Genomic DNA, 12389 nt, shown 5'->3' on the forward strand with positions numbered 1-12389 from the left:
CCTCCGGGGCAGGCGGGAATTGAACTCATGCGGAAGCGGCTTTAGATTCTCAGTGCTGTGCTTTAACCCGCTGCGCCACCAGGGAGGGCCTCTACCTTCTCTTTTATTTAAGACATTTCAAAAGCCTTTGTGTTTCCAAAACCTGAAGATAATGCTTACACTTGTCCATTCACTCAAATTTACCAAACCTTAACATGCTAGAGGCTGTACAAAGTTCGGAAAAATATGACAGAATCTGCCTTTAAGAACACACATGTGCCAGGAAATGGGCATTTCACTAGGCACAGTAGGAGGCTATAATATGAACTGGAGCTTAGAGAAGGAACAACACTGGCATAAGGAACAGCCTATGAAAAGCCCAGAGGTCCTAGAGGCTGGAGAAGAACTAAGCCCAGTGTAACTTGAAATGGGGTATATTTGGGTAAATGGTAAGAGATCAAAATCTGAAGTGGAGGGACAGAGACAGGTTGCTACAGAATTCTGAGTTGTGTCCTATGGGGAGTGTGAGGATTTTGAAATAAAAGGCTGAGGAGATTAAATCCATGTTCTGGAGAGAAGCTTCTAACCACAGCAATGTAGCAGGAATATCAGAAGGAGGCAAACAGCCAGCCAGGCTCCCTGGCAAGATGGCAAGATTCAAATGCACTTACAGCCCTTAAGCAATTTTCTCCATATGGTTGACACTATCCTTATCTCATTCTCAACGTTATCTAGCACTAAGATACTCCTGTTTCTGACAGCAAGCCTGTCTATGAGTTAATTTAGTAAATACAGTTAGGTCTGACCCAAGCTGAACAGATGCCCAGGCTCCTGAGGGCCCTCTATGATCAAAGCAAAGTCAAGAGCTCTGCTCTTTTTTTCACGCATGTGTTTAGCAACTAACCACTCGCTGAGGCCCCACGATGGGCAGTCCACTATTACCCTTCATGCCAAGGACATGAAGACACACACACAATGCTAAAAATGCCCAGGAGAAGGGTTCATTGTCATGTGTTCAACAACAGGAATTATACCCTGGGGCAGGTTCTCCTTGGTGCCCTTGATCTTCCATGATCTTCCCAAATGTGTTGTGGATATTGCTCACAGCACCAGCTCGTAACACATTCTTGCCTTCAAGGAATGGTTTCTACATGACCTGCAGAACTGGACTGAGGTGGATTCCTGCCACAGTCATCAGGATGACTTGCTTGTATAAAACAGTAGACAATTGTGAACTGCCCACTCACAGAAATTTATTTCTAACCCCAAATCCACTCTGGATGCATTAACAGTAATGTGTGGATGTGCACAGAGCAGCAAAATTTTGATCACTGTGTGCATGTCCAGGTCAAGATCCAGCAGGCGTGCTCTCTCCACCTTCTCACATTAGCTCAGTTTTGATCTGTTAAGCAAGTGCGGTGTGTCTGGGGTCCATTTTATGTATACTGGGGCTTTGGGGGGTGTTTTTGCTATATCAAGTGGCCCCCAAGCTTAGTCCTGCAGTGCCTGCCAGTATTCCAAATGCAAGAAAGGTGAAACATGCCTTATGGGGGAGAAAAGAGGTACATGAGACAGGGTCCATTTCTCAAGCATCTCTTAGAAAGCTGTTGGCTGGAAGCTCACTGTAAATGAGCCAACACCAAATACTGAACGAAGAGCTTCCTTTAAACAGAAACAAAGTTATTCCTCGATCAGCAGAGAAGATGTGGTGACAGGGTCAAGCCACCTAAGTCTGTCCTCTGCCCTCCAAAGCAAAGGCTCCATCTTTCTAGTTCACTGTTTATGGCAACAGTACAGGCAGTACCTCCTACAAACAGCAGTAGCCTGGACTAGCCCAGGCAAAGCTGCTAGGCAGCAGCCAGAACACCTCAACTGTGGTCAGCTCTATCTGCTGAGGACTCACTGAGCAGTGTCACAAGCTAGGGAATGAAAATCTGGATGCCATAATGCCTGGGTAGAATATACCAGTAGCTTCTGTGCCTCCAGATGCATCAGACCCGGTCTCGCAGGAAGGGCTCACTATTGCATGGCTGCCCAGAACAGGAAGGAGCAGGGTCAGCAGGCCAGAGGCACCAGGGACAAGTAAGAGCACTGGCTTAGGTTTTCTCTTGGAAAAAGTCTTACATGATATAGGCCTGCTACTCTTTGAAAGCCACATCCTTCCTGCTTGAAGCTGGATTTTCTGACAAAGCCACCATTCTGGAAGTATCAAAACTTAGACAGGACCAATTATGATTGTAATGGAGTAAAAATTCCAGTTTTCTGAATGGTGAACTTTGTCCTTAACTTTTCAAAATTTATAGACAATCGGACCATTTAAATCTCACCAAATCATCCCAAACTTTCGAGAATGCCCCCAAAGCCACACTTCCTTTCAGGAAAGCTAACCCCCAGAGGCAGGAAGTAACTTCTGAACATCACTGTGTGGGACCTGCCTTCCCAGCTCCAGGAATTCCAGGCATGAGAGTCCAAGGCTACAATGAAGAATTCCATCCTGTCTTCCTGACTCTCTCCCCAGGCTGACAGAGTGTTTATTTGTTGAACACAATGGTCATCCAACTATAGATCTGTTGAAAAGTTTCCAAGCAAGAGGAGAGGCCATGGGAGGAAGAGGCACAGCTCATCAGAAATCAAGAGCAAAAGGGGAAAAAAGCTGGATCTAAAAAAATATATAGTATAAAATGCCCAGAATAGCCCAGAAAGACAACTGATGACCTTTTCTTCTCATTTCCTTCATGCCACAGGATTAAATAGCCTACATATATAAAGTCATGCATATAACTACTACCACAGAAAAAAAAGGAATAAAGCAAATACAGATGCACAACGAAGAAAAGCTACTGTATGAGGACAACTTAGCCTTGAAAATGCAAACTGAAAGCCAGAAGACAAGTAATCATTGCACACCTCGGCTGAAGGTCAGGTGAAGCCAGCAAAAGACCATTTTAAGTTCTGACATCAACTGTGATTTCTAAAGACAGCTATGTTGTGATTTCTAAAGATGTGCTATGTTGCCTCCAGACTAAAGGGCTGCTACCCAGTGGCTGCTGACTGACTACCACTAGTTAAGTCTCCTCCTGGTGGAGGAAGCCAGCAATGATCTGACAAGAACATGGGAACAGGTGTACGGGAGTCACAGAACCCTGGGGGCCCACAGCTCTTTCCCGATGACACACAGTCTAGAGCTACTATGTGGTGGACTCAAGAGTGATGAAATCCCTTCTTCCACTTCTTCATTCCTGAATCAACAGAGCACCTCAGCTGACTCCAACTCTGCAGCCAGAACCCAGGTCTCTCCCAAATACCCAAACCCGACATTACAGACTCATTAAGCAGAAGTCAGAATTCCCTTACATCCTCTACCCCTTCTTAAAAAGCTGCTGGGATTACAAACCCAAGTGCCTTCAGAGATAGTAAGGGCCTCAAGCAACCTGTACAAATGCCTGGCAACCTGAAAGAAAAACACGCCCCTGCCCCGTTCCAGAGCCAGGACTCATACACCCACATGTGTATGAACTGTTAATTTGCTAAATGTGTAAAACCATTTTTTTTCTCTCTGTCTGCAGTTAACACTCTGTGTATCTGTATAAGTTTAAAAAAAAGCAAAGCCAGTGACTGCCATTGCTAAAGTGAGAAAACCCTATGCTTCAGTCAGACAAGCAAAAAACTGCAGCCTCACCCTCCATCCACACTCGCATGCCCAGGAAGCCTCTACTTGGAGGAACAATCCTTTATAAAGGCCCAAGTCCATCAATCTTCGATGGAAAGGTGATCTCAGATATTTGGTAGGAGATGGAGAAAGAATGAAAACCAACAGGAAACTCATTTGAAGGTTTCTCGATGAAAAGAACTTCATTTACATGTTGTCTTGAGTTATAATGAACCAATGATGCAAAACCCACTACAGAATTGACATTACTGCAAATAGAAGGGCTGCTCACAGCAATCTTCACATTTTTAGTGCCATTTGCCTAGAATAAGTGATGTCTAGTCCAGAAATGACAGGTGGCAGAAGACTTCAACTCAGAATAAGTGATAAAGCCTCCAAGAAGGGCATGAAGGGGCACTGGGATGGAAGCCCTCCTCTAGAGACAAGCTGCCCTCACCAGCTACGACCTCGGAGTAGGAACAAAACCCACCAAGGCAGAGAGAGCAAGGTGGCCTGAGTGTAGCCCTGCAAAATTGCACCACCTCCGGGGCCTCAGGCAGACACAGGACAGTGAAGCCAATGAGAGCCCCAGCTCATGCTCAAAAGCTCTTTCTTCCCCCATCACCCATGAGAACAATCCCCACAAGCAGTCACTTCTCCTTGCCCGCTGTCAGAACATCTAAATGACCACAAGCACAAAAATGCCCAACCAGCTTCTTAAATTCCTGCCAATGCATCCTCTTGTGTCAGCTTCATGCTGAAACCTCTAAGAGGACAGAAGTGAAAACTCAAATGTAATTATGCCATGATAACACTTTATTATTTATTCTCATGTATAACTTCAATTCGATCCAACATTTCATTTCCATGCTAACTTTTAATAATGCCCTTTAATGAATGCTTTCTTCAATATCAGAAACAACAAAGCAAAGGCCAACTTCATTTGGGACTCACCCAGCTGTGTGACTGGTATGTTGACATGAGAATTTAAATAGAGACCCAAGAGGAGGCCAACCACAGATTTCCAAAGGCAGCTGGGCCCTATATTTAAGTTTCACATCTTGCATATTATTCCTTTCATTTAAAAATACATATATACGCCCTTTAGTGAACAAAGCAAATGAACCTGAACTGGTTATAGCAGATGCCAGAGTGACAGAGAAGGCAAATGTACTCCCATAGCTTGAAGTCAGAAGAGTCTGCTCAGCGGGTTCTTCATATTTTGAGGACATTACTCTGTGCACTTTGATCGTGTTAAAACTGCTCCAACTCCACCCCCACTATCATAAGTACCAAAATCTGCTGTCACAAAAGTGTCTGGCTTGGGGTGAATCTATGAACAAATCTAGCCTACAGAAAAAAATGCAAACATGCTTAAAATGAAGAAATGCTACCTTTCAAGAACTCAAAGATTTCTCAACTTCCAAGTCCCATTCTAAATTAACTTCTGCTTTTATAGATGGTGAAACCAAGTCCAAAGCTAACTGACAAACGTTGGCAGCTCACTGGCAGAACTAGAGTTTTAACATTTTGGGTTAAATCTCTTTCACTCAAGTCACTCTAAAAGTCTCCTTTTTAGGACACTGGTTTATTCATTTGTTAGATCTTCATGTCACTAACAGCAAGATTAAGCTGAATCTATACCATGTACACCCTGGATCACTGGTCTACAGTTCACTAAGAGGTAGTAGGAAGGTGCCACTAGCCACAGCCAACAGAAACACAACCTCTAGCCTGGATGTGATCTGTTGTGGGTTTCCCTCAGCCTACCACCAAAGTTCCCTGTTTGCAAAATGCCTGGCAAAACTTGAGTGTCATATACATAAAATTGCTACTTCGCTGTGTGCAGAAGGATCTAACATTGCCATGCCCCTGAGGGCTCTCGCTGAACTTAGCAAGTAAAGCAGCTCAACCGCCAAGAGTTCCCACTGACTCACCCTGGGAGGGCCACATCAGGGACACATGGACAAAGTTTCCCTTCACCTTACTTTGAGTCTCAGTTTAGAGTGAGGCAAGTGGGAAAATATTTTTGTTAGGCTTCACAGTCCTTAAAAAAGAAACTAGTATCATTATTTTAAAAAACAGAACTGGAAATGCCTATTGATATCAGAAACCGAATGAAACAGCTTGGAGGAGTAAGAGTAAGGTGGGACAATCATATGAGTGGCTGTTTCTAGTGCTTGTGTGCTGTGCCCAGATACATGTTGCTCACTCTATGCCAATACACTGTCACCACAAGCCTCGAGGTGGCATAAGAATATCCCCATTTTATAGCTGAGGATGCTGATCCAACAAGGCCACGAGAAAAGGAGGGACACAGATCTACGTCACCTCAATGCCATGAGCTCACATGAGGTCTGCATCCAAAAAATACATCTTTCTCCTACTTTGGTAATTTTGCTGATTAGCTTCATCTCTGGTTCACGATTCCTACTTTACGGACTGCTTTTCCAAAGCTTGCTTAACACTTTTAAGCCTCTTCTAAAGTCAACTCTGGGTCACACCCCAGGCCCATGATCTAAACACTGACATAACCAAACCATCACAAAGGGCGGCGCGACACATATCCCTTCTGAATCTGACTTCCTCTCTGAAGTTTCTTCCAGGGCCAGCCAGGCAAGCGATGGCCTACCAGCCAGGGGAGCAGGCTGGCACCTGACACACAATCACCAAGGACTTCCACCTACCCCCACAGACACTTCTGTTCCTGCCCAGCATGCTTAGCTAGGATCTCGAGCCAAGCAGACAAGTCACCTGGCTTCCTAAATCAATTTGTCTGCTTCCAAAGACCTAGTTCAGCATTGCTCCATGGACCAAAGAGTCCCTGAACAAACAGAACAGAGTCATTACCAAAGATAAGCACAGGAACACTCCCTGGAGTTCTGTTTATGATGCACCCAGACTAGAGATTGCTACACACCCAGCAACCATATATGAGATGGAGAGAGAAGGCCAAGAGAACAAGGACAAAGACAAAACCAACAGTACACGACTCGGGAGGAATTTCACAAAGCCATAGGAAAAAAGCCCAACATGAATGAACAGGCAGGAGTATAAGATTCTGTTTACATAAATTTTAAAACTAGTTAACACAAATCAGAAACATTATAAATCAGGAAAATTGGTTATTCTGGGCAGTATTGCTACAGGTGAGTCCACTGGAGAAAATTATTCTAACTAGCCACCTATTTACCTGTACCCTTTCCTCCATGCATAGAAACTTCTATGAAAAGGTGACTGACAAACACCTCAGGGCAGGCTGGCTTGCCGGCCTTACTTTGCCAAAGGGCAGTGGTTTCCCGTGGAGGTCTGATAGCCCTGATCCATGAAGGATGTCCATCAATGGAAGAGCTGGGCTGGACATTACGTTCTGAATTCCTGCCCCAGTACTGACACTACTTCACAAACATGGGAAATTGGTTCCCTAACTTCCTTCCTCATTATGAGTGCCACCAAGGTTTACAAGGATTAGGATCACATCCTCAGAAGGTTCTGGTCTCTACCCATGCCATTCCAGAAAGAACAGGACAAGTGAGAACATCAGACAGTACCTCCTAGCTGCTGCTGCTCACTCTCTGGCTGTGTGGTCACCTGCACGCTCCTCCCTGCTCTGAACCTCTATATCCTTATCCAGACACCACCAAAATATTACCTTCTCCTTTGTCCATGGGGGATGGGGAGGTGGAGTGAGGCATGAGGACAATGTCAAGGTGGTGCCTGACATGTGGCAAGCACTCAGAGAAAGTACTGGTTGAATAATATGGAGTGAAATGAACTAATAAAGCACTTGTCACTCAGTAGATCAAAGCTCAGTAAACAGTTGATATGCATCATTACTGAACAAGAGAAAATGCGAGAAATAAGTTTCTATGAAAACCCTCCATTTTTCTATGGCTAGGGATTCCAGAATGGGTGGACAGGCAATTCCCACTGCTTTGGTAGGCACTGAATTGGTCTGTGGGATACAGAGCAATAAAGGTTTTGAGAAGCCTGTGAAGCTTTTGAAGTCTTTGTTTTCCCTCATGGTCCCCCCCCCCCCCCGAAAAGATCTTCTCCTTGAATGCCACAATGTGTTTATTTTAGTTGCTGTAATTAGCCAAGTACTTTTAGAATTAAAAATATATATATTTGAAGAGGGAAATGGGTCATCAATTCTCACATACTTAATGAGCAGAATAACATGGTCAAGTCACTGTACTCCTGGAAGAAAATGTTCACAATGAGCATACAGAAAGGTAACTGAAGGCTTTATAGATGTCAGAAATGAATACAAAAGAGTGTGAGTTTACTTACATTTTAAAAGAAAAAGTTTTGATACTGATTTTCTTTTTTCAGCTCTTCAAATCTTGCAGGTACTTGTTGGCAAATTGGTCCATAAAGTTTTTTTTTTATACTGTAAAAAATATTTAAAAACCTGAATTAAAATTACTTGCAAATGATAGTGTGCCAGAAAAAATAAATCTACAGCTGGGAAATTATTGTCTACGCAAGGAGCACCAACCTACCTAACACGTGTATAATTAAAAACAAGAAAATGTGATACGAACTAAAAGCCTCAATGATGGCTTTCCGTCTATCCTTCATCAATCCCTTCCTCCCCCTTCCTCTTCCTTACTTCTTCCAATCCAGCACTCCTTTCTCCCTTTCTCTCGTCCTTACCTCCAGTTACTGAACAACCTCAAATATTTTGTGAAGCCTGAGTTTCACCATCACCAGTTTTATAGCACAAATACCTGTAAGTGATTTTCACAAGTACTCTAAGGGAATGCTGAATATATGAGCGAACCATAGTTTTATAATATTTAGTTGTTAAGTTTTAAAAAAAATAAGGAAATTTATTATTTTAACCCAACAAGAAGAACAGTAGGAAGACAGCCTGTAGAAACAAATACAGGTTTACCCCGTTAAACAAAAGTAGGGTGTTTCCATGAAACATTTCATCATTAGAAAGTCTAATTACCATTAATTTACCATTAATTTATATGGAAAAATGTTAAACATTCCTAGACCTCAAAAATAGCTTCCTAGGGCCCTCCTTGGTGGCGCAGCAAGTTAAAGCACAGCACTAAGAAGCTAAAGCCACTTCAGCATGAGTTCGATCCCCGCTGCTCCCCTCAGCAGTGTGCTTTGTCAATCTGCCTGTTCTGCTCCCTACTCTGGTGAATCCTCTCACCACCCCTGCACCTCTGGCCTGTACCCCAATTCTGTATACATAAATAAATCTTTAAAAAAAATAGCTTTGTAGATCATATCAAATACCACAGAGGGTGTGCACACCAGGACAAACTGAATGGAAAACACTATGGCAGTTCCTCAAAATTTTAAAAATAGGTCTCCCATACAGCATGGTCTTTACTCAAAGACTGCAAAAACACTAACTGGAAGGGATAACTGTATGCCTATGTTCATTGCAGCACTATTTATATATACAGGCAATGGAAACAATTGTCAGTGCCCAGTGACAGAGAAGTGGAGTAAGAAGATGTGTTACAAATAAATACACAGCAGAATACTCCTCAGCTATTAAAACAAACATGAAAACTTGCCATTTGCTACAACAAGAAGGAACTAGAAAGGATGATGCAAAGTGAAGTATTTCAGAAGGAGAAAGATAAATACTAGATGATTGTCACTCCCATGTAATCAATATAGAGAAACAGAACTAAGAAACAGAAAAAAAACAAACCAAAATAAACCCTAGAAATCTGCCTGGAGAACTGAAGTTGGGGGAAAGCTGGAGCAAAGAGGGAGGGGGCCCAAGAGAGGTGGGGTCCTGGGTGGTAACAGTAGTCTGGTAACACATATCTGAGGAGGTATGAACCTGCTCACACCTATTTATTTATGTATACACTGCTGAAACACACATTTATTTATTTATGTATACACTGCTGAAACACATTCATGTATGTATGTATGTATGTATGTATGTATGTATGTATGTATGTATACACTGCTGAAACACACAGTGCTGTAAAGCTGTGCTACCTCAACGGACATAATTTAATTTCTTAAAAATGCCACACAGTGCCTGAGCATCGCTGCTGCAGAGCCCTGCATTTTTGGCTCTGAGGTCAAAGGGGACATGCTCTGAAGCACCTTCCTCCATCAGAGACCACAGGCACTCTGCAGCTCTGTCATAAACATAAAGTGGCATAAGACACTCACAAAACAGGGGGACCCTGTGATTCAGCTCTGCATTTATGATTATGCTCCTTATCTCTCTTAAATAATGCACACTTAAGAAAAAGTTCCCATTAGTATGTCCATGGCATGTGCTGCTGTCCCATTATAGTAGTGAACAAATATTTAGGGATGGTACAAGTCCCTTTTGAGGTGCTCACTCTTCAAATGCCTGATAGCCACCTCTATCCAAATCCAAAGGAGAAAGTCAGTCACATCAAGGATTTCTCAATGTGAGCTCATCAGGGCCAGGCCTGGACACACAAGTGCGGCTGTTTCTTCTGTCTGCCTTTGAGGACTCAGTGGTCGCAGGAAGTGGTGTGTAGGGAAGTAAAAGGAGAGACTCCAAAGGGGCAACGAGGGAATGAATGTCCTTCCTGAGACATTTTCATTTTTTTTTATTTTTTTTACTGTAATAGTTTGTTTTTATATTATTTTGTGCCTTTTTCCATTTCAGTTATAATCCTGTGGACTTAACATCATCAACTCACCTATGTGCCATCACCTGTGTACCACCCCCCCCCATTTTTTATTCCATTCCCCACTCCACCTCCATAAAAGAGACATTTTCATTTTTAAAAAGAGAGTTTCAGAAGAGGTAGGTACTTATCTTACAAATAAAATACATTTCCCAAACCCCCTCATCCACAGTGGGTCATGTTCCAAGACCCCCAGTGGTTGAATGAAGCCACAGGTAATACTGAACTACTCTCCAGAAACTATTTTTCCCTATATAGACAACTATGATGAAGTTTAATTTGTAAATTAGGTACAGAGTAAAATATTAACAACAATAAAACAGAACCTTAGCTATATAACCTAATTAAAATCATGTAAATGTGCTTTCTCAAAAAACCTTATTATCCTGCATTGTACTTTATAGACCTGTATCATAAAAATTTTCAGACTATGGTCACTGAAACATGGACCGTTGTGCAGACAATGGTATTTTGGGCATGAACGTGGATGGAAGTCCTCTGGAAGGAATTTCTCAACTCAGGTAGCATCATCCACCCATTCAGCTTTCCCTACAGCCAACCCCATATGACCCACAAGCACACACCAATCCAGGCAAATCTTAAGCACTTAATGACACAACATGCGCAAGTCTGACTCTAAGACTAGCACATGCCCCAAAAGTAAAGCTGTATTATCAAAGTTTTCAAAGTGCATGTCTGGGAGCTGAAGCTGAGTGCTGACTACATGCAAAGCTAGAAAAGAAAATCCCATACAATTGCAGCCAGCAACATAGCTGATCCAAAACTATGATGCCACCCAAATCCCATCACTAACTCATGGCTTCATTAGGAAACCCAAGTGCTAGCTAGCCTGGACCCCACAACACTCATCAGCCACAGCAAAGCAGACAGGAGTCAGATCTTTTCTTCCCTCTGTAAACTAAAGTCAGCAATGTAAAGGGCACCCCTGTCCTTGGTCCCACTAAGGGAGACAAATGAAGAAGTCAGACGCAGCTGGAATGGACTAGCCTTGCGAAGAAACTGTGTCAACAGCAAAGTGATGGAAGCAAGTCCCTAACTTCAAAGAAAAAGCTCAGCTGCGTACTGCCAGGACTCCCAGTCCCCAGAAAGGAAGGCTCAGATAGACAGGAAATTTTTTTTTTAAAGATTTATTTATACATATAAGAAGTGGGGTACAGGCCAGAGGTGCAGGGGTGAAGGGATTCACCAGAGACAGAGTGGGGAGCAGAACAGGCAGATATACTGAAACACACCACTGAGGGGAGCAGCAGGCAGGTCAGGAGAGGTCTGCCTCGCCATATGGATCTCCTCCAGGGCAGGTGGGAATCGAACTCATGCAGAAGAAGCTTTAGCTTCTTAGTGCTGTGCTTTAACCCGCTACGCCACCAGGGAGGGCCGACAGGGAATGTTTTATCAGGGCTCCTGCTTTCCTCAATGCACTGACAACATCAAAGAGCCTCAGCAATCAGCACTCTCTGTAAAAAAAAATGCTTGAAAATGTAAAATGTTTTTCTTGCAAACTGTATAAAATCATCAGGATTCTGATGAGGTACAGGATTCAGATTGCTTCCCCAGCAGATTCTTTAATAGCCACTCACTTTCACTCGGCTTAATTACAGTGAAGCCAACGTGTCCCACCCAGCATCTCCATCTCCTGCCCAGGACAAATAGTAGCAGGTAGGCAAGGAGGAGCAAACCAACCTGGGCAGAGCCTGTGGAGGATCCAGAGGTGGTGACACTAGGTTTGACAAGGGGCAGAGGGCAGGAAACAGTGGGTTTCTGTGCCACCCCCCCCCCACTTTACCAGAACCTGCCCTATCCCTTGAGCATCCTTTCCATTGCCCCTTGCTAGAATTACGTGTGTAAGCTTCAGCTATTTTACACAGCTCACAGCCTCTGGGATAAGAACAAAGAGGAAAAATCGGTAGAACTGTTTAAAAAGAAGGAACAAACACCTATTTTCTGTTCAAAACATCTAAAATTAAAAATTAACTCTTTAAGGCCCTCCCTGGTGGCGCAGCGGGTTAAAGCACAGCACTAAGAAGCTAAAGCCACTTCTGCATGAGTTCGATTCCCACCTGCCCCGGAGGTGACCACATGGC

The 12389-nt window shown here is 43.4% G+C and overlaps 1 protein-coding gene across 8 annotated transcripts in view; it reads right to left on the minus strand.

Moving 5' to 3' along the window:
* Nucleotides 1-12389, minus strand: part of PPFIBP1 (PTPRF interacting protein, binding protein 1 (liprin beta 1)) — a 141688-nt gene that overhangs the window by 80511 nt on the left and 48788 nt on the right. For 7 of the 8 annotated variants that reach the window (XM_012732869.1, XM_012732866.1, XM_012732865.1 and 4 more), the window contains exon 2: nt 7922-8021. The exons of the other annotated variant lie outside the window; for it this stretch is intronic. The gene's annotated coding sequence lies outside the window, so the exon portion shown is untranslated. The remainder of the gene's footprint in view (nt 1-7921; nt 8022-12389) is intronic. 8 annotated transcript variants of the gene reach the window in all.

Source organism: Condylura cristata, unplaced genomic scaffold (genome assembly GCF_000260355.1).
Source record: "Condylura cristata isolate star-nosed mole 26May11 unplaced genomic scaffold, ConCri1.0 scaffold00036, whole genome shotgun sequence".
Classification (NCBI taxonomy): Eukaryota; Metazoa; Chordata; class Mammalia; order Eulipotyphla; family Talpidae; genus Condylura; species Condylura cristata.